Source organism: Nipponia nippon, unplaced genomic scaffold, assembly GCF_047370975.1.
Source record: "Nipponia nippon isolate SJK-2023a ecotype South Korea unplaced genomic scaffold, ASM4737097v1 scaffold_40, whole genome shotgun sequence".
NCBI lineage: Eukaryota > Metazoa > Chordata > Aves > Pelecaniformes > Threskiornithidae > Nipponia > Nipponia nippon.
In genome coordinates, this window is record NW_028262359.1 from 486,665 (window position 1) to 496,653 (window position 9,989).

The following is a 9,989-nucleotide window of genomic DNA, read 5'->3' on the forward strand; positions in this document are numbered from 1 at the left end:
GTGTGGTATGTATGCACCCTAAAAAGCTTAAATAGCCCTGTCCAAGTAAAAATTCAGAAAGCATGACATGCCTTCACTCACCAGCTTTCCATGTCAGGTCAGTTTTTGCATGTGAGCAAGATTTAGAAGTTATTTTTTTTTTAATCTATGTTCAGCTGATCACAAATCACAATCACAAATACCCACAGTTCTTAGAACTCTTTTTTTTTTCCATGCTGAAGTACTAAATATCCAATCAATAGCTCAGTATATGAGAAAGTAGATCCCAAGCACTGGGCATGGTGACAGATAAGGTTGAAGACTGCCTGTGCTGCCTAATGCTCTTGGTGGAGTAATGGTGTTAAATACCATGAGATGAACCAAACCTAAGTCCCCAGATTTTGAACACGTATCACTAAACTGCATTTGGAAACACAACTGGGAAAAATATTAAAGGTTTAAAATACACTATGTCCCCAAACTCCCTGTTTTCTTCACGCCTTAGTTGCATACCTGCTAAGGGGGTGCACGATGTCAGGTGCTAAAGCAGGAGAGTCACGTTCACTCTCAGGTATCGCAGAGAAGGGCATCGCAGTTGGTGCAACGTTTGCTAATGCCCCGGCAAGAGCAGTGTAAAGGCCTGGCACACCTGGCATGGACTGACCCTGTAATGTGCCATGCAAAGGCATGTTTGCAAAGGGACCCGTTTAAACTTCTGGTGTATTAACTGTTTCAGTCAAATTGTTCACAGTTTGGTTCCAAAGAGTATGATGCATTTGCTTTCCCCTATCGAAAGCAAACACAAAAATTTCAACCATTAGAAATAATTTGTACTAATCATCTTTTAACATTGAAATACACTAGCATATATATTTCTTCACCTCTTCTTACATCCTCTTGCATTTGAACACCTCAAGAGCAAAACAGGGAGTAGCATGTGCTGTACCGCTCCCTGCTTTGCAAGTGGGAAACACAGAAAGCGAGCTGCAGGACGGATAACTGAAACCTGTGTTTTTAATCCCAGAATAACACTCTTTCGCAGCTGAAATCAGATTTGCCTGAATTCAACCTGGAATAAGTTTAAGGTGCTATAAATGGTCACTCTTGGCATCAGGGTTTACAAAAGGAGTGCTGACCCTGGTTTAAATCTACTATCTCAGTGCAAAGAGTTTGCAAGTATCCCTGAAACCTCCCCAGCTTTTTAAATACCTGAAGAGGTATCCTGGATGAGGTGAGCTAGCCCTCCAGCTATTTTTTTTGGTGCTGTTCCACGCTATACATACAGAAACTCATGAAACTGTGTGCTCCTACTCCCTACACTCAAATGTGCCAATGCAATTAGCTGTAAGTGCTGGGAAACAGACTCAGTCTGTTATCTGCCACGTTTTAAAGTAATGATCCAATATCCTCCATCTGTCTTCATTAAAACACTCTTTAAACTGACACCAGAATGGTAGTCAAAAATTTGCATTCAGCTCCTTTAGGTAGGTTACTTGCAACGCTCAAGTTACCGATCAACAGCTGAGGCAGAGAGAGCTCCCAAACAGAAATACAGGCTGCAGTCTGCTCCCTCCGGAACAACGCAAACAATAGCAGCGTCCCCGGGCAGCTGCTGCTGCTTGAAATCATGCACAGCTCAGCTCACTCCACCCAGGAGTCTATCAGCTCGCGCGCAGAAAAAGCTCAACTCCCAGCACTTTGATTAAGCTTTGCAAAGCTCTCAGGTCTGAAAAAAAAAAAAATTGCAAGTTTTCTGCCCCCAAAAACTGACAGAGGAAACAAACAAGCAGAAGGAAAGCATTAAATCTTACCCTTGAAGGCTTGTAAAAGTCACAGCAACAAAGTTGCTGCCCTCCATAGCACTCCGGTACACTCCTCTCTTCTCATTTACACGCAGCTTTATCCCCTCCCAAGACCAACAGCTTCACTCGTAGTCGCAACGCCAGGACGTTCACCTAAGAAAGCACAGCTTCTTTGCGCTGCGAAACCGGCATCGCGTGCTTGTCTCCGACACCCTTAAAATCCACCGCAGACCCGCTCTGCCATGCAATGTTCTGGTAACCAAACTTACTCCAAGTTCCCTACTTCTTACTTCAGTCACTGGGCTTGGCTCCTGGCCAAATTCTTCCCCTTTTTTTTTTTCAATTCTGTTTCCTGTAGATAGGGAGAGTGTAGTAGCTCCCTTAAAAATAAAATAGTTCAGCACAACGAGCTGCGAAAGAGTAAAGCAAAAAAGCAGAGCACCTAGGGTTGGGGCACCCCAATTAATTCCAGAGGCAACTGCTGCTCGCCTTACCTACCTCCTGCCGTTGCGGAAGCTTTCAAAAGGAAACCAAGGGAGTAAAAGAGTCCAACATATCAAATTGCTTTAAAAAAGGATGAACTTGGTAAGGGATCCATTTCTCAACACCAGCCCCTCTCTCTGCCACTGTAATGCTGGAGTTGGCCAGGACTCCTTAAACGGAGAGACACTGTCCTACAAGCTGATCCACCTCATCCACTTTCCAACAGTTGTGAGTAGCACAAACTCTACAGAGAAAAACCTCATAGAGCACAATTGCATAACTTAACCACAGAGCTTCCTCCAGCCAGCCGGAGGATTGCTTCGGCGCCGAAACGTCAGGCCTTGCTCATCCCCAAAAGCATAACCTCCCCTTGGCCTCTGGGACACCTGCCTGTCCTTGCCACTGTCGAGGGGACCCTCCTCACCAAAACCCCTCAGCACTCTCATGAGCCTCCTGACCTTCACACTAGTTCTCCCACCCTTAACGAACCAGTAATTCGCTTTTTTTTCCAAACTCTGGTACCCCTCACAATACAGTGCCGTCCTATATGTCAGTCCCCTGGCATTTTATCTACCAGGCACACTACAAGACTAAAACTAGGCCAACTACAACTTTAATCCACCTCCTGCTTCCCTATACCTGTGAATTTCAATTATTCTAAGATCACCGTATTATTTCCCTAAGTTGTGTTGACAGTAATGCCTGCCAGGAACATGCCGATTTATTGCACACAGCAAGAGAAAGTTTAACATGAAAGATTTCTACATTTATTTATCTCTGTTTTTTCCTTCATCTTCTGTGTTTTTGCACAATATTTATGTGAACACTGTTAGAATTAATTTCAAACCTACCCATAAACACTTGAATGCATTAATCAACTGATTAATTATAGTAACATGAGAGCCAAGGCTTTCCCAAAGTGTGTTTTCTAGAAGGTGAAATTTTATGAAATCCTGTCAAGACAAAAGCTATGGAGGACCCTCATGCTGCAATGGCAGTACTCCAGTGGGCACAAAGGTTGAAGTAAGTGCAGAGTGGCAATGAAGAGGACCCTATACCACCATAAGCAAGTTCTGAAAGAAGAACAAGAGCCCATGCCCTTTTGCAATGACTCTAGGGTTGCATCACCAGCAGAGATAAAGAAGTCGTTATCCTACTCTATTCGACGCTTGTCAGGCCACGCCTGGAATACTGTGTACAGTTCTGGTCCCCATTATACAAAAAAGATGTGGACAGGCTGGAAGAGGTCCAGAGAAGGGCCACCAAGATATCAAGGGTCTGGGAAGCCTTCCATATGAGGACAGGCTGAGAGAGATGGGTTTGTTCAGCCTTGAGAAAAGGAGGCTTAGAGGTGATCTTACCAGTACTTAAAGGGGAGCTACAAAGAAAATGGAGACTCCCTTTTTACAAGGAGTCACATGGTGAGGACAAGGGGTAATGGGTACAAGTTACTCCCAGGGAGACTGCAATATTGGAATGATCTCCCCAGGAAAGTGGTTGACTCTGCTATGCTGAACACATTTAAGACTCAGCTGGACATGGTGCTGGGCCATCTCGTCTAGATTGTGCTCTTGCCTAGAAAGGCTGGACCAGATGATCCTTGAGGTCCCTTCCAACCTGGTGTTTTATGATTCTGTGATAGGGTTATTCTTCCAAACTACACTTATTTGAGACAACGTTCATTGAATTGGATTCCTAATTCCAACACAAAGAATCCATAAAAGCAGCCAACATGGGACACGACATGTAGGACTAATCTCCTCAAGACCATTTTCAGATGATTTTGAACTGAAAAGCATCTAACTTGAGAAGGAATTTCTCCAGCCATTTCTCATGTTCTCACCACCCACACCCCATTTCAACAGCAACAGACACAAGTATTATGGTTTTTCCTGCAACCAAAAGTACAAGAATCTGGATTAATTTTGGTCCCTCAACATATCTGGAGAACCCCTTGTTCTTGCTTTATTCTGGAGTTTTCCTCCTTCTTGGCACTTTCTTATGCTTTTTTCCCCCCCTTTTTAATATGTTAGCTAATGATGTGTCATTCCACATTACTCCCACTGTCTTTGCTGCTGTCTTTATATTTGCTTTGTTTCTGCTTTTACCTCGGACACGGTCAGTTCTTTCTTCCTTGAGTGAGGTTCATCTCCTTCCTTTGACACAAGAGTGGACCCAACCATAAAATCAGCTGGCCTTGAGGCTTGTTTAACCTTTAAAATAGCTAAAAATTGGGTAGGTTGTTTTGTTAATGATTTTTCTTGACACTGAAATCTACCTCACATACATTGGCAATGACTTTTTTCCTCAGCTATGCTTTCCCCATGGGCTTTAGTGAAGCTGCTCACGTAGGGAAGTTCAGCACATGTGGAAGCACTCAGAAGAGCAGGAGTGACTCAGTGTAATAAACTCTTCTCTGAGGTCTCTTGTCCTTGCATTACACTTTGGTCCCTGGGTAGCATCTTCCCGATAATCACACCATTCTCATCCTCCTTTGCAAATTTCTGAACACATCAGGGAGGGCTGCAGCCTGCAATGTCAGTTGTCTAAATTTCAGTGCCTGCATAAAGGGTGTATGTGTATGCTGGGTGTTTGAGCTCCCACTGCAGCCAGCACGGTTTGGGCAGAGACTCAGGTGGCCAGCTGCAGCAAGGCAGCCGTGAGTTTGCTGTGACCCATAGTTGTGGGAAGAAGTTCGATCTGTTGCTTTTCCAGTAAACAAGCCGTTTTCTTGGTCAGGCAGCTACCTAGAAACCATGGTGCTTCACCTTTGAATCCTCCACTTTCCCAACTGCCCACTAGTCACAGAGGGCTAGCTTACAGTGGGATGGATTTAAATTCATGCTATTAAGACCTTATCCTAGGACTGTATCTGGGAGAATGACTTCCAGTCATTCAGCCTGTGCTGGATTTCAACTATGATCAGATGCAAAACTGAAGACTTACTGGCACTGATGTTTAAGGGATGCCCTCAGCCCACCCTCTGGACCAGATTCGCTCTCCCTCCAAACAGCAAAGCTGAGAGAGCAGAGGACCCTCTCTGGAGCACACAAGACCCAAACATGCCTGGTGACCTAGTAAGGCTTCGAATGGCTTAATATGCCCCTGAGTAACTGGAGAGGATAACTGGAGGATAGGAGAGAAGTAGGAGAGAAACACACCCTGGAGTGTCCCACAGTGTAGACTTAAATTAAACGCCAGTCCTTGCGAGAAACCCTCTGTATGTCAATGTCATTTTAAAAGTTACCGTTAACCTAGATGCTTTCCCAGACATCCTATATAGTTCAAAAGGAGCACTGATGATCTTTGCCTTCCCTCACTGTCTTGTAACTCCAGTCGGCAACTCCTGAACTGCAAGGTTTGAAGCTTGACGTGCTCTACCACGGCTGGTACCTTTCACTGCAGAGAAGCAGCTGTGGCCGATTGAGCCAACCTGTGCTCCCCCCACACCCAGAACCGGTGCAATGTCCAGGGATCATTTCCATCCAAACAGCCTCCTCTCCAGCTCCCAAAACAAGACAAGCGCATTGCTCATACTCACCATGGGAGTCAACTCCAGAAAAGCCTTTCTACGTGGTGCTGAAGAGTTTCCTCACAAACCACCAAGGGTCAGCCTTAGATGACCAAATCTCCTCCCACAGCCTACACTTTCCTCATCCCAACTTTTCTTCCCTTTCCTGACTAGTCCTGGCCAGTGAGGAGCTCCTTGTGTAGGGGAAGGATAAGGAGCATACCTCACTTTGGGGACCACTGACGCATCCGTTATTATGAGCACCTGCAATGGCTACAAGGGGTCAGACTTGTCCCAACTGCCCTTGCTATGAGAGACTTTCTGCATCCTCTTGTTGTCGAAAGTCAGTGTAGGATGCATAAGAAATACAGGGCTGAAAGGGACAAATTGGGACATGAATGCCCACCCCTTGAATAACAGAGAGCTGTTCAAAAATATAGTGTAGGAGGAACATTCAATTTGAAATTTGCCATAGTCCAGGAAAACACCAGCCCAATCATAAAGTGAATAACAAAAGACCAAAGGTCCCAAGATATACCGTATCACAAGTGAGGAAAGATCAAGCGTACTGGCAGTGTCCTTGATCCCTCCAGAGGATGTGGCAGGTGAAACTCTCCAGCTGGCAGCAGAAAGTACACCATGACGCTGCAGACGAAGGGAAAAAGAAATCCTGCATGTTCCTGTTATCATGACCAGACTGTGAGAGGGAAATGAAATGGACCCAGGAAGGCAACATCACGAAGTTGCTCTAGGGCTGTCCTTGCCTGTTGGGAGCTACTCAGCCAGATTCATTTAACTAACTGCTCCTCCAAGGAACCGATAAACTGGTAGAAATCCAAAGCAACTCAATTTGAAGGGATGTTCTGGATTCCTACCCATGTGCATCCATCTCCCTGGGTGTGATCCGAACTGAAGTGTCCAGCTTCAGCACTACAGGTTCATGCAGAAATATTCCCATATGTCATCGGTTACTCCAGCAGCTGGGAGCCGACAGTGCTGTAAGGTACGTGCCAAATGGAAATGGTCAGAAAATAGTTTCAGTGGGTGTGTGCAGAATACCGTGACTCATACTGATCAGGATTTGGTAGAGTGCCACTTACCTGCAGCAGGGTAGGAAGGGTGCGTGGTGACAAATTCCCCTTCTCCATCAGGGCCCCTTGCCCAGTACCCAGTAACAAACAATGATCAGCTGGGGAAAATCATAAGAAATACACAAAAGTGCAGCCTCTTGCCTTTAAAAAGAAAGCAGCAACTTGCTCTGGTGACTATTGATCTCATCTTCCTGGCACCAACACCTGCAAATGTGATACCTCCTGACGTTTTAAAACAGAAATTAAAGTAGTCTCTCTCAATTGTCCCCTTTGCAGCCCACAGCTGAAGTAGAGCTGAAAACCTTTTGGTCAAAGAGCTTTCATCTGGGTTCAGCTCCTCAGATTACACTGAAGGGGCGATAAAGCTGAGCTCAATTCTGCAGGGAATGAGGCTCAAGTTCATCTTGTCTCTGAGGCCCAGTTCCCACCAGATTTGGGATCTTGTGTTTATGAACTCCCTTCTGGCCAAAAATTTCATTGCTCTGGTAGGGAAGGGGCTGTTGCAAGGGGGGAACTCTCTCAGGTACCTGAAATGTTTGCTATGATCTCATGAGAAATTAAGTGATTTGATGGACACAGAAATCAGTGGAGGTGATGGAGATCCACCTGTCTCAGGATTACGTTCTTGGACTATAAATCTGTGTCTCTTCATTTGCCTATGACACTGCACATGCCTGACTGCATGGGGATAGCACAGGGATTAATCAGCTGCTACAGCAAACCCCAGATGTGTCCACACTGCTTTTAGCACATATTTACTAATCATCCTCAGTGAACAAAGTGGACTCTTGGGCCGGGAGGGGGGGGAGGGATGCTTGGGAGGGCTTGTTAAAAGCTAATCATGCCTACGTGAATAGAAAAATCAATAGCTGAGGGCAAAGCAACAGCCCAGCTAGTTAAAACCTCCGACTAAAGTCCCCTTTGTAACACGGGTATTACACAAGACCTCCTGCTGTTATTTGCAAGGCAGTAGCTGCCACAGACACACATGCTGTATCTGGTGACACTTCAGACACTGTCACATGCACACTCCTCACATACACATCAAAAAACCCAGCTCATACCACTGAGGAATTAGGATACCCCTCAGTGGGACCCCGTGACTGAACACACAGAGGAAATCCAACCCATGCAGAGCCAACAAACAGCCTTGACATTTTACAGAGTCTTCCCACGAGCTATGCATATGGGAAAAATGGGCTGCACTCATGGGAGAAAAGGCACTTTTGGCACTGTATAACTTCACCCGAAGGGCCGTATAATGGCTATACGATGTTTAATCTCCTGTAGCCTCCCAGAGATGCTCTAGCCCTGATTGTGCTTAGCCCATGTACTCTCTCTGTAAACTCCATCGCCATGGGAGAGCAAGCACTGGTGCCTAACAGATACGCTAGGAGAGCTCAGCAGGCAATGGAGGACAGGGCTGCAATGGATCTGCCCTTCAGTTTTCCAGATGGTAATCACAGAAGACACTGAGGAGCGATGTCCACCACGCTGGACAGGCTGTTTCATACTGCGGCAATGCAGCCCTGTCCCTCACTGCCGCTTCCACAGGTTTCTGCACTGAGCATGTGTGGAGAGGATGGGAGATCCCTGGATCTGCAGGGAGTATATTGCTTCTGCATTCCCTACATCACCCAAGAGACCTGGGATTTATTTCTTTAAGCCCCTCATGGTTTGCATTATATATCACTCTGATAGTCATTTATCCTTCACATGAAAAACTCAGTGGCATTCTGAGAAGATTCCTTTAAATATCATGTCACATCCATTATGCTCATAAACACTTTAACCATGATTCCAAATTCAATACAGCATATGCGTGTATATTTGTACTGTCTCTTTTCCAGGTTACAATCACATCTATCCTGCCAGGAAAAACATGGAGGGAACCTGCTGCCTTCCATGAAATGCTCCCTAGTATCAATGATCTTTTGTATATTTTATAGTAGTATTTTCTGCATTAGGTCCTTAAGATATTATTGTAGCTTTTGCTGGCTAGATGGTGATAAGATGGCCCACTTCAGAGATGTCGGGGGAGCTCAGGGGTGACCAACTGATGCTCCCTTTAGGGATGTGCAGCAGCACCAGCATCCATAGGGGCATGGTCCCAAAAGGGGACAGGAGCACTGAGGAGTATATTATTCTAGTGCTGATGACTGGAACTGGGTGACTTCTTGACCTGTTATAACTCAAGTTCTGTGAGCTCTGAGAAGAATAAGGAAACCTCTGCCTGGTGGCAAAGGAGCTTGGTCAGGACAGAGTCAGAAAAAAAAAAAATAGCCATTTTCCAAAACAAGGCCTAGGGAATCTAATGTATAGAGAAGAGAGAATTTGGCTCCCCTCTGACACATCAAATTTTAGCTAATTAACCAAAGATCTAAAATGCCTGCACTAATGCAACCTGGCATAAATAGGCACAAACCCATTGATTTCCCTGGAGATTTCCCAAGGAAACTGCATGACATTTTTATCAACAGTTTGCACTTCAATTGCAACATCACCTTCGCAGTAAATAAGCCATATATAACCATGGCTGCGCTGGCACAGCCACACCACAGGCATGCCAGGTCCTGGCACTGTCAGTCTTTGCTTTTATTCAGTGCAAGTTTATTTTATGTTAGATTGTTCCTTTAGCTGTTCTCCAGGTGTTTAACAGAAATACATGTTCCTCTGCACTTATAGGGTTGAGAACAAAGACCTGTATTATTCTTATCTCCATGCACACGTAGAGTTGGACGTTTAAATGGTAAAAGCCCGTTAAATGGAAGCTATGAACATAAATCTCTCTGCAGCCATATGAAAGAGAGGAATAACCTGATGGGTGCATGGTGCCTTCAGGACTTGATGGCAGAGTTAAGGAGGGCATGTTCTTCTCCCAAAACCATTACAACAATTTAGGAGAACATTGAGGGGAAGAAGGCAGCAGCAGCTAAGTCGGTGAGAAATGGAGGGACGAGGGTACTGCAGTGCACACAGCCACAAGGATGCTGGGGGTATAGCTCTTATTTGAGGTTAATTGTTGCCATTTCTCCTCTTGGGGTGTGATGCAGTATCACAGAAAATCCTTTTAAAATCAAGGAGACATATAGAAAGGGAGGCAGGTAGTTAAATTAAACACCC

At 45.2% G+C, this 9,989-nt stretch overlaps 1 protein-coding gene across 3 annotated transcripts in view; it reads right to left on the reverse strand.

Annotated features, from left to right (window-relative positions):
- The window catches only part of LOC104011382 (phospholipid-transporting ATPase ID), a 75,459-nt gene extending 72,993 nt beyond the window's left edge, over positions 1–2,466 (reverse strand). The window contains exons 1-2 of one of the 3 annotated variants that reach the window (XM_087777622.1): positions 2,280–2,293; positions 1,791–1,934 (exon numbers count right to left, since the gene is read on the reverse strand). The gene's annotated coding sequence lies outside the window, so the exon portion shown is untranslated. Of the gene's footprint in view, positions 1–1,790; positions 2,215–2,279 lie in introns of those variants that run through there. The other 2 variants (XM_087777623.1, XM_087777621.1) reach the window with 2 other exon arrangements.
- Positions 2,467–9,989: the final 7,523 nt, after the last annotated feature.